This window comes from Bufo bufo, chromosome 2, assembly GCF_905171765.1.
Source record: "Bufo bufo chromosome 2, aBufBuf1.1, whole genome shotgun sequence".
NCBI classification, from domain to species: domain Eukaryota; kingdom Metazoa; phylum Chordata; class Amphibia; order Anura; family Bufonidae; genus Bufo; species Bufo bufo.
This window is the reverse complement of record NC_053390.1, coordinates 730,827,582-730,841,591: the sequence shown is the minus strand read 5'-3', so window position 1 is coordinate 730,841,591 and position 14,010 is coordinate 730,827,582. Positions and strand designations below refer to the sequence as shown.

Genomic DNA, 14,010 nt, shown 5'->3' with positions numbered 1-14,010 from the left:
AACCCAATTTTTAGGGACCAGTACAGCTCTGAAGTCACTTTGCAAGGCTTACATAATAGAAACCACCCAAAAATGACCCCATTCTATAAACTAAACCCCTCAAGGTATTCAAAACTGATTTTACAAACTTTGTTAACCCTTTAGGTGTTGCACAAGATTTAATAGAATATAGAGATACAATTTCAAAATGTCACTTTTTGGCAGATTTTCCATTTTAATATTTTTTTCCAGTTACAAAGCAAGGGTTAACAGCCAAACAAAACTCATTATTTATGGCCCCGATTCTGTACTTTACAGAAACACCCCATATGTGGTCGTAAACTGCTGTACGGGCACACGGCAGGGCGCAGAAGAAAAGGAATGCCATACGGTTTTTGGAAGGCAGATTTTGCTGGACTGTTTATTTTGACACCATGTCCCATTTGAAGCCCCCTGATGCACCCCTAGAGTAGAAACTCCATAAAACTGACCCCATCTAAGAAACTACACCCCTCAAGGTATTCAAAACTGATATTACAAACTTTGTTAACCCTTTAGGTGTTGCACAAGATTTAATGGAAAATAGAGATACAATTTCAAAATTTCACTTTTTGGCAGATTTTCCATTTTTATATATTTTTTTCCAGTTACAAAGCAAGGGGATAACAGCCAAACAAAACTCATTATTTATGGCCCTGATTCTGTAGTTTACAGAAACACCCCATATGTGGTCGTAAACTGCTGTACGGGCACACGGCAGGGCGCAGAAGGAAAGGATTGCCATACGGTTTTTGGAAGGCAGATTTTGCTGGACTGTTTATTTTGACACCATGTCCCATTTGAAGCCCCCTGATGCACCCCTAGAGTACAAACTCCATAAAACTGACCCCATCTAAGAAACTACACCCCTCAAGGTATTCAAAACTGATTTTACAAACTTTGTTAACCCTTTAGGTGTTGCACAAGATTTAATGGAAAATAGAGATACAATTTCAAAATTTAACTTTTCGGCAGATTTTCCATTTGAATATTTGAATATTTTTTTTCCAGTTACAAAGCAAGGGTTAACAGCCAAACAAAACTCATTATTTATGGCCCTGATTCTGTAGTTTACAGAAACACCCCATATGTGGTTGTAAACTGCTGTACGAGAACACGGCAGGGCGCAGAAGGAAAGGAATGCCATACGGTTTTTGGAAGGCAGATTTTGCTGGACTGTTTTTTTTGACACCATGTCCCATTTGAAGCCCCCCTGATGCACCCCTAGAGTAGAAAGTGACCGCATTTTAGAAACTACGGGATAGGGTGGAAGTTTTGTTGGTACTAGTTTAGGGTACATATGATTTTTGGTTGCTCTATATTACACTTTTTGTGCGGCAAGGTAACAAGAAATAGCTTTTTTGGCACCGTTTTTTTTTGTTATTTACAACATTCATCTGACAGGTTAAATCATGTGGTAATTTTATAGAGCAGGTTGTCACGGACACGGCGATACCTAATATGTATACAATTTTATTTATTTATGTAAGTTTTACATAATGATTTCATTTTTAAAACAAAAAAAAAGTTTTAGTGTCTCCATAGTCTAAGAGCCATAGTTTTGTCAGTTTTTAGGCGATTATCTTAATTAGGGTCTCATTTTTTGTGGGATGAGATGACGGTTTGATTGGCACTATTTTGGGGTGCATATGACATTTTGATCACTTGCTATTACACTTTTTGTGACGTAAGATGACAAAAAATGGCTTTTTTTACACCGTTTTTATTTTTATTTTTTTACAGTGGTCACCTGAGGGGTTAGGTCATGTGATATTTTTATAGAGCCGGTCGATACGAACGCGGCGATACCTAATATGTATACTTTTTTTTATTTATGTAAGTTTTACACAATGATTCCATAGTCTAAGAGCCATAGTTTTTTAAGTTTTTAGGCGATTATCTTGGGTAGGGTATGATTTTTGTGGGATGAGATGACGGTTTGGTTGTTACAATTTTGGCGTACATGCAACTTTTTTGATCACTTTTATTACCTTTTTTGGGAAGTAAGGTGGGCAAAATTTCAATTTCATCATAGTTTTTTATTTTTTATTTTTATGGCGTTCACCGTTTGGGTAAAGTAACATGACCGTTTTATAGATCAGGTCGTTACGGACGCGGCGATACCAAACATGTGTAGGGAATTTAATTTTTTTCATTTTTAATCAGTGATAAATGTGTTTTTTTATTTTTACTTTTTTTTCACTTTTTTTTACTTTTTTTTTGACCCAGACCCACTTGGTTCTTGAAGATCCAGTGGGTCTGATGTCTGTATAATACAGTACAGTACACCATATAGTGTTTTGTACTGTATTTTACTTACACTTTGTCTGAACAAATCTATGCCTTTAGCACAGATCTGTTCAGCACCATGGACAGCAGGATGCCTGAGAAGGCGTCCTGTTGCCATGGGAACCTTCCCCGTCTGCTCAGTAGTGGCCAGAACTGCGCAGACGGGGAAGGGTAAGGAGGGGGGCTGTCTGGGGGCTCTCTCCCTCTCCATCGGGGGGCTGCAAAGGCACAGCAGCCGCCCGATGGGAGAGGGAGGGAGCTCCCTGAGCTGTTAACCTTTTCCATACAGCAGTCCGTACAGACCGCGGTATGGAAAGGGTTAAACGGCTGACATCGCATCACAGATGTCAGCCGTTTATACCAGGGTGTCAGCAATGTGCTGACACCCTGGTATACCCACTGTACACCAACGATTATTCAAGGGGAGGCGAGCGGGGGATCGCGATCCCGCCTGCCGCACCGCCTGCCTCCCACACCGCCCGCACTGCCTGCAACACCCCCCCCTGCACCTCCCACCAGGATAAAATCATTCAGGGGTGCAGGGGGGTGAAACATATGTATTTTAGGAATACTAAAGTTTCTGACCGCGGGGATCAGAAATTACAGAAAGCGCAGCAAGCCGCAGGTCTGAATTGACCTGCGGTTTGTTGCGATCGCTGACATGGGGGGGTCACGGGACCCCCCCGCGCATTTAGCCGAGGTGCCTGCTCAATGATTTGAGCAGGCACCTTGTTCCGATCACAGCCGGCCGGGCGGCAGTGATCGGAACAACACATGACGTACCGGTACGTCATGGGTCCTTAAGGGCTCGGGAAACATGCTGTACCGGTACGTCATGCGTCCCTAAGGGGTTAAACTAATAAACCAATTTTAAAATAATGATAAAATAAACCAATTATAAAAAAATGACTTTTTTTTTTTTAAAGTGTCATATTATATAGCAGAAATATATTCAAAATTACGTAAAAGAAAAAACACCCACACCAACCAAAACCGTCGCCATTATCACCCATTCACATGAAACTGTACATATTACATAGCAAAACAACCGACACAAAATAGGGTACTGATTATAATCGTTTATTTTGGTGTCAGTTGGCATATTTAAAGAATAAGGAGCTATAGTTTGGGGAAAAAATTACAATTTAAGAATGTTTTGTATAGTTTTTCCTAAATAAAACAAAAAAATAATAATTATAAAGCCCTATGTATGTGTCACGTAAAAAATTGTTGCAAATTTTTTTTTCGTAGTCCAACAAATAAAAAAGTTACAATGGTTTGAACCACCACATGCGCAAAATCACAAAAAAAGTGTCTGGTCATTAAGGCCTTTTTGGGCCTGGATGTTAAAATGTTAACCAATGAGTGCTTTCCCCGCTAGTAAGGTAAAGTATTTATTGGTTCTTACATGGCGTCTGTAACTGGACTGGCAGGAGGTGGAAATAACCAGTGAGCGCCGTCCTCTGCATTGAAGGAAAGCCCTGATTTATGAATAAGAGGCAGGATGGAAGGAAATGTCTCCACTTCTTTGGGTTTTTCCTGTAAAAATAATTTTTTAACAGGTTCCTACAGCATGGCACCAGAAACAGGAGATTCATACTTACCTGTTCCACGCCGCTTTGGTCCTCTGCACTTTCCCTGCTCCATCCATCTTCCAACCCCTGCGCTATGCTGCCATCATCAGTGGTGTAAGCTAAAGGACTTGTAATGATGTCATGGTGCATCATGGTGTAGTTCCCAGGTTAGATAGGAGCATATGCCAGGACCTGTGATGACATCATCATCATCACAGTTCTTGTACATCTAGTAAATAAACTGCAGAGAGCATCATCACAGGTCCTTCAACCCCCAACAGCATAGAGAAGAAATGCACCATGAGCTCTCCACTGAGACTATAATGGAGTGGTAAGAGGAGTCCTCCAACTTTCTCTTCATTTGCAACTTATTCCCTATTTTTACTCACATCTCACTCATATATATAGTACTGCAGACAGTTACAAGCACTATTACCTTATGTACCTAACACAATAACCATAATACAAACCGGATTCCCAAAAAGTTGGGACACTAAACAAATTGTGAATAAAAACTGAATGCAATGATGTGGAGATGGCAAATGTCAATATTTTATTTGTAATAGAACGTAGATGACAGATCAAACGTTTAATCCGAGTAAATGTATCATTTTAAAGGAAAAATACGTTGATTCCAATTTTCACGGTGTCAACAAATCCCAGAAAAGTTGGGACAAGTAGCAATAAGAGGCTGGAAAAAGTAAATTTGAGCATAACGAAGAGCTGGAAGACCAATTAACACTAATTAGGTCAATTGGCAACATGATTGGGTATAAAAAGAGCTTCTCAGAGTGGCAGTGTCTCTCAGAAGCCAAGATGGGTATTTCCTTTTATCAGACTGGCAATGTCATTTACTGTGCATCCATTCGGCCCCAGGTAGTGCTGGCACCACACTATATATATATAGCTTTGGTTGTGTCTAGCTTAGAAGAGAATGTTACGTTAGTAGTTGGTGAGAGAAGGAGAAGCAAGTTCATGGAGGAGAAAAACAGGCTAAAGTCATCATGTAGCTGTTTTCCTTTCCTCTGGGCCCTGATCAAGCCTGGAGAAGACTACCACAGCAACCAAGCACCAGACAGTGAGTCTGTAGGCTGACTACATCCAAGGACACCAATATTGCACCTTCTGGAATAGTCACATCCTTGATCTTCAGCAAAAAGTCTGAAGTGTCTCTAATATTTGATTTGGCAGAGATTGCATATACACGCAATACTCTGTCCAGAAAAATAGAAATATTACTGAACAGGGAGTCCTGGCTGAGAGGGGGGCAAAGGAGATACAGGGAACGGAAGAACCAGAAGCAAGAAGCAAATCAAAAAGAAAATTGTGAACAACAAACAGTGGTAAATATTTCCTCACACATTTTAACAGATGAGCAATTACATGTTCTATCAAAAGGTCTTAGCTTCTGTCCCAGTCAAAAGATGGACTGGATGCAGTTACAGATTGACCTGCACCAGTTCTTCAGGAGACCGAAGCTAAAAACATGGTTTACCACACACAACAGAAAGGCTGATTGTGTCACAAGGACTGTATTACAATTGTCTGATTTTGATCTATTTATCAAAAGGGATTTTTCTCCTCCCGTCCCCTTCGGGGCTATTGATGTGTTCGTTAAATCAGTTATGCAGGATATTGATAAACTGAAACAATTAGATACAGGACAGTTACATCACCCTAATGTGACTGTTGCTGAAAGGGATGCGGTGGCTGCTCTGGCCCGTGACCACGACCTCACCATCAAGTCGGCTGACAAGGGTGGTGCGGTCGTGGTCATGGACACAGAGAAGTACATCAAAGAGGCTATGAGACCATTAAATGATCCGTGTGTATACAGAAAGCTGTCTCATGGCCCTAAATGGGACTTTGAGAGACGTATTAAAAACATACTGGAGCTGGGCCTACAAGGTGGCTTAATAGATGAGAGACTTAGAACTTTTTTGACTGTACTACATCCAAGGACACCAATTCTATATTTGTTGCCTAAAATACATAAAGATCTTTTTAACCCCCCTGGGAGACCTATTGTCTCAGCCAGGGACTCCCTGTTCAGTAATATTTCAATTTTTTTGGACAGAGTATTGCGTGTATACGCAATCTCTGCCAAATCATATATTAGAGACACTTCAGACTTTTTGCTGAAGATCAGGGAGGTGACTATTGCAGAAGGCGCAATATTGGTGTCCTTGGATGTAGTCAGCCTATATACAAGTATCAGACATGAACTGGGCCTGAGGGCTGTGGGGGATGCACTAAAGGGTTCTAAATATACATCAGAGTGTCAGGACTTTCTCTTGGGATTACTCCATGCCGTACTAACCAATAATTATTTTCTTTTTGGGGATGACTTTTTTTATGCAAATGAGAGGTACGGCGATGGGGTCAAATGTGGCGCCCACTTACGCCAATGTCACCGTGTCCCACCACTTCAGCCGAGTGCTGGGGTGGTGGAGATACATAGAGGATGTCTTCTTCATACAGGGAGTGCAGAATTATTAGGCAAATGAGTATTTTGACCACATCATCCTCTTTATGCATGTTGTCTTACTCCAAGCTGTATAGGCTCGAAAGCCTACTACCAATTAAGCATATTAGGTGATGTGCATCTCTGTAATGAGAAGGGGTGTGGTCTAATGACATCAACACCCTATATTAGGTGTGCATAATTATTAGGCAACTTCCTTTCCTTTGGCAAAATGGGTCAAAAGAAGGACTTGACAGGCTCAGAAAAGTCAAAAATAGTGAGATATCTTGCAGAGGGATGCAGCACTCTTAAAATTGCAAAGCTTCTGAAGCGTGATCATCGAACAATCAAGCGTTTCATTCAAAATAGTCAACAGGGTCGCAAGAAGCGTGTGGAAAAACCAAGGCGCAAAATAACTGCCCATGAACTGAGAAAAGTCAAGCGTGCAGCTGCCAAGATGCCACTTGCCACCAGTTTGGCCATATTTCAGAGCTGCAACATCACTGGAGTGCCCAAAAGCACAAGGTGTGCAATACTCAGAGACATGGCCAAGGTAAGAAAGGCTGAAAGACGACCACCACTGAACAAGACACACAAGCTGAAACGTCAAGACTGGGCCAAGAAATATCTCAAGACTGATTTTTCTAAGGTTTTATGGACCGATGAAATGAGAGTGAGTCTTGATGGGCCAGATGGATGGGCCCGTGGCTGGATTGGTAAAGGGCAGAGAGCTCCAGTCCGACTCAGACGCCAGCAAGGTGGAGGTGGAGTACTGGTTTGGGCTGGTATCATCAAAGATGAGCTTGTGGGGCCTTTTCGGGTTGAGGATGGAGTCAAGCTCAACTCCCAGTCCTACTGCCAGTTTCTGGAAGACACCTTCTTCAAGCAGTGGTACAGGAAGAAGTCTGCATCCTTCAAGAAAAACATGATTTTCATGCAGGACAATGCTCCATCACACGCGTCCAAGTACTCCACAGCGTGGCTGGCAAGAAAGGGTATAAAAAAGAAAATCTAATGACATGGCCTCCTTGTTCACCTGATCTGAACCCCATTGAGAACCTGTGGTCCATCATCAAATGTGAGATTTACAAGGAGGGAAAACAGTACACCTCTCTGAACAGTGTCTGGGAGGCTGTGGTTGCTGCTGCACGCAATGTTGATGGTGAACAGATCAAAACACTGACAGAATCCATGGATGGCAGGCTTTTGAGTGTCCTTGCAAAGAAAGGTGGCTATATTGGTCACTGATTTGTTTTTGTTTTGTTTTTGAAAGTCAGAAATGTATATTTGTGAATGTTGAGATGTTATATTGGTTTCACTGGTAAAAATAAATAATTGAAATGGGTATATATTTGTTTTTTGTTAAGTTGCCTAATAATTATGCACAGTAATAGTCACCTGCACACACAGATATCCCCCTAAAATAGCTAAAACTAAAAACAAACTAAAAACTACTTCCAAAAATATTCAGCTTTGATATTAATGAGTTTTTTGGGTTCATTGAGAACATGGTTGTTGTTCAATAATAAAATTAATCCTCAAAAATACAACTTGCCTAATAATTCTGCAATCCCTGTATGGACGGGCACGGGGATAGAGTTGGCAGATTTTTTTTATATTTAAACTCCATAGATGAGGATATAAAGTTCACCATGACACAATCAGATGAGAGGATGGTGTTCTTGGACACCTTGATCACAACAATGAGGTTAAGAGTGGGATACACATCAAGCCCACTGATAGGAACACGTTGCTTCAATACACGAGTGCACACCCGAGACCCATGGTTAAATCTCTGCCTACGAGATTTAACGTGGAGCACATATATATATATACACACATACACATACACACACTGCATCTATTATACAGTATAATAGATGCAGTGGACACAGGTATGTAGTATACCCAGAAGTGTACTGATATGTGAAGTATGAGGTAGAATAGATGCAATGTGTACAGATATATAGTATACACAGCAGTGTACTGATATGTGAGGTATGAGGTATAATATATGAAGTGCGTACAGATATATAGTATATACAGTAGTATACTGATATGTGAGGTACAAGGTATAATAATGCAGTGTGTTAAGATCTATAGTATATACAGCAGTGTACTGATGTGAGGTATGAAGTATAATAGATGCATCGTGTACAGATATATGGTATATACAGCACTGCACTGATATGTGAGGTACGAGGTACAATAGATGCAGTGTGTACAGATACAGTATATAGGATATACAGCAGTGTACTGATATGTGAGGTACAAGGTACAATAGATACAGTGTGTACAAATATATAGGATATACAGCAGTGTACTAATATGTGAGGAACGAGGTATAATCATAAATGCAGAGTGTTAAGATCCCCTGCCTGTGCTCATCACATCTGGCAGTGCATGGGCACATCACCGGTGAAGCCAGTCACTGACTGGAGAGGTGCATGTGACTATGCTGATGCACAGCCAGATGTAAACAATGCAGGGACTGGAAGATGGAGGCAGCGATGGCAGTGTGGAGGACCCAGAGCAGGTAAGTATAACTCTTAAGTTTCATGGGCTATGCTGCAGGAACTTGTGTTCATAGGAACGCTCATTCCTGATATCTGGCCTGTGTAATAGTGCCGATGATCAGCCGATAAACTAGGAATCATTCGAATCACTGAGACCGCGGTTTGTTCTGTTCTATAATACACTAGATCTCAAATAAGCGAATAAGCATGTGCCTGTATAGTGGCTGGTTCCTAGTGGTGGGCAACAGAATTTTGAATACAGCCCCAGATGTCACAGGAGAAGAAGCACAATGTAAATCAAGATTCAGTTTATTTTTTAAAGTCAAGGTGAACTCCATTGAAAAGAGTAATTCATTGAGAACCATGCATCAGAAATCACCACTCATCCTGCCCATAGGTTCCCCTTGTTGTATGTATCTAATCCCAGATCTTTCCTGAGTGACCTTAGGACAGTTGTAGCTTTCATAAAAATGCTAAGTTTTGACGTTTTTTTCATATTTTGTTTGTTGTTCTCTGCTGATTTTCCCCTTTGACTTCAGCAGGATATAAATACAGATTGTAAAACGGCATTCAAGGTTATGTCCAGATATAGCAGAATTTTTCCACTGTGGGTTCTGCAGTAAATCTGCAGCAAATCCACAGCTTAGAGTTTGTTCATGTCTGCGCAGGAGCAAAACAAGGAAAATAACAGAAGCACCAGACCCATCAAATTACAAACAAGAACGTTATTTAAATGCAGCGGCATGCAAAAGAAGATGAAATGATCTCCAAAAGGCATAAAGTAAAAGATTACACATTCCCCATATATTTTTAGCAAAAAATATTTAACATTTTCAAAATAACAAAAAAGGAAAAGGGCCTGAAGCAAAACTTTCGGCAACCTACAGTGGGGGAAATAATTATTTGACCCCTCACTGATTTTGTAAGTTTGTCCAATGACAAAGAAATGAAAAGTCTCAGAACAGTATCATTTCAATGGTAGGTTTATTGTAACAGTGGCAGATAGCACATCAAAAGGAAAATCGAAAAAATAACTTTAAATAAAAGATAGCAACTGATTTGCATTTCATTGAGTGAAATAAGTATTTGAACCCCTACCAACCATTAAGAGTTCTGGCTCCCACAGAGTGGTTAGACACTTCTACTCAATTAGTCACCCTCATTAAGGACACCTGTCTTAACTAGTCACCTGTATAAAAGACACCTGTCCACAGAATCAATCAATCAAGCAGACTCCAAACTCTCCAACATGGGAAAGACCAAAGAGCTGTCCAAGGATGTCAGAGACAAAATTGTAGACCTGCACAAGGCTGGAATGGGCTACAAAACCATTAGCAAGAAGCTGGGAGAGAAGGTGACAACTGTTGGTGCGATTGTTCGAAAATGGAAGGAGCACAAAATGACCATCAATCGACCTCGCTCTGGGGCTCCACGCAAGATCTCACCTCGTGGGGTATCAATGGTTCTGAGAAAGGTGAAAAAGCATCCTAGAACTACACGGGAGGAGTTAGTTAATGACCTCAAATTAGCAGGGACCACAGTCACCAAGAAAACCATTGGAAACACATTACACCGCAATGGATTAAAATCCTGCAGGGCTCGCAAGGTCCCCCTGCTCAGGAAGGCACATGTGCAGGCCCGTCTGAAGTTTGCCAATGAACACCTGAATGATTCAGAGAGTGACTGGGAGAAGGTGCTGTGGTCTGATGAGACCAAAATAGAGCTCTTTGGCATTAACTCAACTCGCTGTGTTTGGAGGAAGAAAAATGCTGCCTATGACCCCCAAAACACCGTCCCCACCGTCAAGCATGGGGGTGGAAACATTTTGCTTTGGGGGTGTTTTTCTGCTAAGGGCACAGGACAACTTATTCGCATAAACGGGAAAATGGACGGAGCCATGTATCGTGAAATCCTGAGCGACAACCTCCTTCCCTCTGCCAGGAAACTGAAAATGGGTCGTGGATGGGTGTTCCAGCACGACAATGACCCAAAACATACAGCAAAGGCAACAAAGGAGTGGCTCAAGAAGAAGCACATTAAGGTCATGGAGTGGCCTAGTCAGTCTCCGGACCTTAATCCAATCGAAAACCTATGGAGGGAGCTCAAGCTCAGAGTTGCACAGAGACAGCCTCGAAACCTTAGGGATTTAGAGATGATCTGCAAAGAGGAGTGGACCAACATTCCTCCTAAAATGTGCGCAAACTTGGTCATCAATTACAAGAAACGTTTGACCTCTGTGCTTGCAAACAAGGGTTTTTCCACCAAGTATTAAGTCTTTTTTTGTTAGAGGGTTCAAATACTTATTTCACTCAATGAAATGCAAATCAGTTGCTATCTTTTATTTAAAGTTATTTTTTCGATTTTCCTTTTGATGTGCTATCTGCCACTGTTACAATAAACCTACCATTGAAATGATACTGTTCTGAGACTTTTCATTTCTTTGTCATTGGACAAACTTACAAAATCAGTGAGGGGTCAAATAATTATTTCCCCCACTGTACATGGTTAGTATCTGGTAGCACCCCATTTAGCAAGTATCACAGCTTGTAAAAGCTTTTTGTAGCCAGCCAAAAGTCTTGCAATTATTTTTAAGGGATTTTCATCCATTCTTCCTTGGAAAAGTCTTCTAGTTTTGTGAGATTCCTGGGCTATTTTGCATGCACTGCTCTTTTAAGGTTTATCCACAGTTTTTCAATGATTTTCAGATGAGGGTACTGTGATGGCCATGGTAAAACATTCAGCTTGTGCCTTTTGAGGTAGTCTATTGTGGATTTTGAGGTGTGTTTAGGATCATAATCCATTTGTGCAAGCCATCCTCTTTTCAACTTCAGCTTTTTTTTGCCGTTAATGTTATTTTTGCTTCCAGAATCTGCTGGAATTTCATTGAATCCATTCTTTTCTCTACTCATGAAATGCTCCCTGTGCCATTGGCTGCAACATAACCCCAAATCATGATTGATCCACTCCATGCTAAATAGTTGGAGAAGTGTTTTTTTTTCTTCATGGAATTCTGTGTCCTATTTTCTCCAAACATTCCTTTGCTCATTCTGGCCAAAGAGTTCTATTTTTACCTCATCGGTCCAAAGGACTTGTTTCCAAAATGTTGCGGTGAGGACACAGGAGAGGTTTTCTACTGATGACTCTTCCTTGAAGGCCATATTTGTGCAGGTGTACGACAACGCCAGAGTCTGCTAAATCTTCCTAAAGGTCTTTTGCAGTCAAGCGGGTGTTCTGATTTACCTTTCTAGCAATCCTACAAGCAGCTGCCTCTGAAATTTTTAAAATTTTGATACACTGATATTGCTTAAAATGTTGAAAAGTTTGTTTCATCTTTAACTTTATGCCTTTTGGAGACCATTTCATCTTCAACTTGCTTAACTGTTAACAGTAACAGTAATCTTGAACATGGGTGCCCAAACTTTTTTATGCCACTGTATAATGGAGTCTATCAGGTTTCCATCGGAGACCAGACATGTTACTAGACAAAATAATGCTGTGCTGTTGGGCCAGTGTTTCTGACGGAATCTGAGCCAGAGGCTCCTAATGCAGATGTGAACATAGCCTAAATCAGCATGTGGTAGGTATGTTTCAATCTTTGGTTTAAAATTCAATTTGTTGCAGATTTACACAGAATCTTTTTTTTTTTTACTGTCTTTTCATTTAGTAAAGAGGCAGCTGACAGTACCAAAAGCAGTGTGCTGTCGGAAGCAACTGCATGAACATTGCATGTACTCTCCCTGTGGGTTTCTACCACACCCAAAGATATACTGGTAAAGAATTTAGATTCTGAGCTCCACTGGCGATAGTGAGTGCATCAGGACAACCAGCTATGTACAGGAGTTGCATACAGTAGACTCTACAGCAGCAAAATGTAGGACATTTCTAATGAAGGCTATTTAGAAAGTTGCTTCATTGTACATTTGAGAGTCCTCCATTAGATGACCAGAGGTGAGGTAAAGTCTACCTGGAACCTGGATAACTTTCAGTTAGGAAGTGGACGTCTTGGACGCTTAGTAAGCCATTCTGCAGCCTCCTGCGGGTTGGTGAAAAATATGGTTTTCCCGCCATTTTCTATCTCAAGCGTGCTGGATACACCATTGAATATTGAAGGTTAGCTTCCCTCATACGACGTTTAACCGCCACGAAGGTGGCCCTCTTCCTCTGCAGCTCGGCTGAGAAATCCGGGAACAGTGAGACGGTGGCATTACCCACGGTGATGGTGGCTTTATTTCTTGCTTGGCTCAATATAAGATCTCTGTCCTTCCAATTGAGCATACGGGCCAGAAGGGGTCTAGGTGCCCCTGGTAGTGGTGGCCGCTACGGAACATGGTGAGCTCTTTCCACGGCGTATGCCATTGAGAAGTTAGCATCCGGGAATGTAGCTTTGAACCACTGCTCTAGAAACATGGCTGGATCGGATCCCTCTGTTCTTTCCGGCATGCCAAGGATCCTCACATTGTTTCTCCTCGCTCTATTGTCGAGGTCATCACATTTTTGCCTCCATAGCTCCACAGAGCTCTCTATAGCCTGGCAGTAAGGGGCCTTGTTAGATCTTCAAGATCAGAGACTCTCTCTTCTGTGTGGTGCACTCTCTCCCTTAACTGCTGGACATCCTGTCGCAGCAGCCCCAGGTCCACCCTGACCTCGTCAATTTTGCCAGTAAGTGACGACTGACACGCAACAATCGCCGCCATTAGCTGCTCATGTGCCATTTTTAGAGTAAATTCCGGCTCCACAGCTTCATCCACTTGCGCCTGCAGCGCCTGGCCGCGTGTGTGAGGAGCGCGAGGTGAGGCGGATGTAGCGGCGCCATGTTGAGGCTCCTGCCTAGCAAAGTCTTTCAGACGTTCCGCAGCTGACTGGGCTTTGCTTGGACCCATATTTTGCCTCCACCTTTCCTGACAACCTTGGTGCGTCGCTTGGGGTGTTCAGGGAGGTCGCTGGGTGTAAGGATGGCTCAGGATTACATGCTGGAGTCGGAGCAGATCTCACTTGCACCGTTCATGCCGGCAGTTGGCCACGCCCCCTTCATTGTACATTTAAGAAGCGTATCCATATCCTTTAAGCAAATGAGCAGCTGCAGAACAGTTGCTTGTTTATATGTTTGTCCATGATCATAGGATATTCTCATAGACATCAATGGTCCCTA

The 14,010-nt window shown here is 41.8% G+C and overlaps 1 protein-coding gene across 1 annotated transcript in view; it reads right to left on the bottom strand.

Annotated features, from left to right (window-relative positions):
* Window positions 1–14,010, bottom strand: part of CORIN (corin, serine peptidase) — a 498,512-nt gene that overhangs the window by 453,848 nt on the left and 30,654 nt on the right. The gene's annotated exons all lie outside the window — the stretch shown is intronic.